The 4331-nt window shown below is 41.2% G+C and overlaps 1 non-coding gene across 1 annotated transcript; it reads left to right on the top strand.

The window, feature by feature from the left end:
* Nucleotides 1-3848: 3848 nt before the first annotated feature.
* On the top strand, nt 3849-3954 carry LOC140806421 (small nucleolar RNA R71). The gene has a single exon (XR_012112497.1). It is a non-coding gene; the product is annotated as a small nucleolar RNA R71 (small nucleolar RNA).
* The last annotated feature ends 377 nt before the right edge of the window (nt 3955-4331 follow it).

Genomic DNA, 4331 nt, shown 5'->3' with positions numbered 1-4331 from the left:
AGCAGAACATTTTGTCCTTCTTTGAATTCTCTTTCAATGATCCGCTTATCATGAGCTTTATTCGTCTTTTCTTTGTATGACATGGCTAGATCATAGGCCAGATTTTGGAACTCTTCTAACTGATCCAATTGAAGCAAACGCTGTTCACTTGATCGATGGCATTTATCACAATGTTGCACATAAGAACGAGCATATTTAAAGAGGGTTGGCCAATAAAAGCCACATTGAAGTACCTTGGATGCCGTCCTTGTTGGTCCGAAATGACCACCTACCTCACGGTCATGGCAATGGTGGAGAATTTGATCGAACTCTTCCTCTGCAACACACCTTCTTATCATGGCATCTGCACAAATTTTGAACAAAAACGGTTCCTCCCAAAAATAGTATTTCACGTCAGAAAAGAATTTCTTTCGTTGGTGAAACGATAGGTTTGGTGGAGGTGTGCCTATGACAAGAAAGTTAGCGAAATTTGCATATTAAGGACAATTTCTCACCTCAAATAGTTGCTCATCAGGGAACCAATCATTGATAGCGTGATCGACAGAATCATTACAAATAAATTCTAATCTAGACAAGTGATCTGCTACCACATTCTCAACACCTTTCTTGTCTTTGATTTCTAAGTCAAACTCTTGCAATAATAAAATCCACCGAAGTAAGCGTGGCTTTGCATCTTTTTTAGCAAGTAAGTATTTAAGGGCAAAATTATCAGTGAATACAATTACTTTGGACAAAACAAGGTATGAATGAAATTTGTCAAGTTCAAATACTACTGCAAGTAATTCCTTTTCAGTTGTTGCATAATTCAATTGAGCCTCATCTAAGGTCTTACTTGCATAGTAAATTTATGAAATACCTTGTTTTGCCGCTGGCCAAGTATGGCCCCCACTGCAGTGTCACTGGCGTCGCACATGATCTCGAAAAGTAGATCCCAATCCGGTGCTACCTCTTCAGGAGCCGTCACCCAGTGCTCCTTCAAATTCTCATATGCCTGTAAACAATCAGAATTGAAATAAAATGGCACATCTTTCATAAGTAAGGAAGATAGAGGTTTGGCAATTTTTCAAAAATCTTTTATAAAACGCCGATAAAAACCGGCGTGGCCTAGAAAACTTCTAACTCCCTTTATGGACGCCGGAGGTGATAAGTTCTTGATAACTTCAACTTTCGCTTTATCCACCTCTATTCCGTGCTCCGAAATCTTGTGCCCTAGGACAATTCCCTCTTGTACAATGAAATGTCACTTTTTCCAATTTAGCACCAAATTCGTCTCCTCACATCTCAACAACACCACCTTCAAGTTCTGCAAACAGTCATCAAAAGAAGGGCCGAAAATAGAGAAGTCATCCATAAAAATTTCAAGAAAAGTTTCTATCATATCATGGAATATAGCGGTCATGCAACGTTGAAATGTGGCAGGGGCATTACAAAAACCAAACGGCATGCGGCGAAAAGCGAAAGTTCCATAAAGACAAGTGAAAGTGGTTTTCTCTTGGTCCTCAGGTTCAATGGTGATTTGATTATACCCATCTAGAAAACAATAAAACTCATGACCCGCTAACCTCTCAAGCATTTGATCAATAAAGGGAAGGGGAAAGTGGTCTTTTCGGGTGGCATCATTCAATTTCCTATAATCAATGCACACACGCCATCCCGTAACAGTCCTGGTGGGTATTACTTCATTATTATCATTTGTAATCACAGTAATCCCACCCTTTTTTGGCACACACTGAACTGGAATTACCCATGCACTATCAGATATAGGATAGATAATACCTGCATCGAGAAGCTTAATGGTTTCTGCCTTTACTACCTCTTGCATCTTTAAATTCAAAATTCTCTGAGGTTGCACAAGATGTGAGTACTTGTTTTCCATCAAGATCTTATGCATGCAGACTGATGGATTGATCCCTTTAATATCCGCCAGCTTCCACGCAAATGCACCCTTGTGCGCTTTCAGAACCTCCAACAGTTTGTCTTCAATCACATCTGTCAAAGCAACAAAAATAATGACAGGTAAAGTGTTATTCTCACCTAAGTAAACGTACTTGAGGTGTGGAGGCAACGGCTTTAGCTCAAGTGTTGGTGGCTCCTCGATGCTTGACCTTTGAGGGGTCAAATCTCTTCGTTCTCCAAGATCCTCCAGTCGCATCCTCATTGGCTTTCTCCATGGATGGTTGGCATTAACGTGTGCCACTATTTCAGCTTTTTTTTCATCCAATTCCTCTTCTCCCAATTCAGTAGTGATAGTGGCTTCCAAAAGGTCCCTAAGAGCATCCTGCACATAGTGAGACACAAGAGAGTCAAAGGCATCAATTCTAAAATAACTATCATTAAAAACATCAAAAGTAATCTCTTCCTCGCCCACTCTCAATCTCAACTTCCCTTCTTGCACATCAATCAGTGCCTTGCCAATTGCAAGGAACGGTCTCCCCAAAATTAGAGGCATCTCTGTATCCTCCTCCATGTCGAGAACCACGAAATCCGCAGGAAAAATGAATTTGTCCACTTTCACTAGCACATCCTCAATCACTCCGCGGGGGTACTTGACAGATCTGTCAGCCAGTTGCAAGGACATCCTCGTCGGCTTAGGCTCTCCCAACCCAAGTTTCCTAAAAACAGACAATAGCATAAGATTAATACTTGCACCAAGATCACATAACGCTTTATGAAAAACAACATCACCAATCATGCAAGGAATAGAGAAACTCCCTGGGTCTTTTAGTTTTGGTGGGATTTTGTTTTGCACCAAAGCGGAGCAATTTTCAGTTAAGTTCACTGTCATGTGATCCTCCAACTTCCTCCTATTAGCTAAAATGTCCTTCAAAAATTTAGCTTAACTAGGCATTTGCATTAAAGCATCGGCGAAGGGAATATTGTTATGCAATTTTTAAAATACATCAAGAAACTTACCGAATTTTGCATCTAGTTTAGCTTTTTTCAATGCTGCAGGAAAAGGAGGAGGTATAACAATTTTAGGTTGTGCAGTGGTTGCTGGTGTAGAGTTAGAAGACTTACCTTTGGATGTCTCAGTCAGTTCATCCGGTATTTGAATTTTTTCTTTTCCCTTTGACTCCAAAATTTTCCCACTCTTCAACTCAATGGCCTTCACTTGCTCTTTTGGATTAGTCTCGGTATTACTTAGCAAGGTGCCCGGCTCTCTACTTGCTATCATCTTTGCCAACTGTCCAATTTGATTCTCGAGCCCTTTGATCGATGCATCTTGGTTTTGAAGTCTAGTTTCAGTGGATGAAATAATCATAGACATCATTTGCTCCAAGTTGGACTTTACTTCTCTAGGAGGATCGGATCTGTACATCGGTTGTTTCCCATATTGTTGTCCTCCTTGTGGTCTATTCTGACTCTTTTGACCGCCCCATGAGAAGTTGGGATGTTGCCTCCACCCAGGATTGTATGTGTTCGAATAAAGGTCATTCCTTGGGCGGTTTTGGACTCCCACTTGATTCACTGGTGCCTCATTTTGCACATAGAATGGATTGTCATCTTGACAGTCCTTCGCATAGTGTTCCCCTCCACACTTTTCACAGAATATCTCTTGAAGACGCATCGCCGTGCCACCCACATTCAAGCTGTCTAGTTTCCTGTTTAAAACATCAAGTTGTGCAGTAATAGCAGAAAAATCAGTTACCTGGTGAACTCCTGCACTCTTCCGCTGGTTGTTTCTTTCAGATTGAGGATGATAGCTGCTAGCAGCCATTTCCTCTAACAATTCATATCCTTCCTCCGCGGTTTTTCTCAATAGGTTTCCACAAGCAGCAGCATCTATCATAGTATGGTTAGGAGTAAGCAAACCATAATAAAATGCTTGAACGACTAACCCAAATAGTAACTCGTGATGTGGGAATCTTCGTAGTAGATCCTTGAAGCGTTCCCATGCCTCATATAGAGATTCCTGATCGAATTGAGCAAATGTTGTAATGTCTGCCCGCAGCTTCATGGTCTTTGAGGGAGGAAAGTATTTGATGAGAAATGCTTTCGCCATGTCCTCCCATGTAGCGATCGAACCTACAAGCAAACAATTTAACCACGCTTTAGCTTTATCACGTAAGGAGAAAGGAAATAAACGCAACCTAACAGCATCATCAAGAACTTCATTGAATTTAAAAGTATCGCAAATTTCAAGAAAATCCGCGATGTGCGTGTTTGGGTCATCTATTGCAGTTCCTCCAAATTGGACTGTGTTCAGAATCATCTGGATTATGACTGGCTTGATTTCAAACTGATTTGCCCGCACGATAGGCCTCACAATGCTAGGGCGTGCAACCTCCAAAGAAGGTTGGGCATACTCCAACATTGGTATGCGGCGCGGT

The sequence above is a fragment of the Primulina eburnea genome, chromosome 11 (genome assembly GCF_022965805.1).
Source record: "Primulina eburnea isolate SZY01 chromosome 11, ASM2296580v1, whole genome shotgun sequence".
In the NCBI taxonomy this organism is placed as follows: Eukaryota; Viridiplantae; Streptophyta; class Magnoliopsida; order Lamiales; family Gesneriaceae; genus Primulina; species Primulina eburnea.
This window is presented reverse-complemented; position numbering and strand designations above follow the sequence as displayed.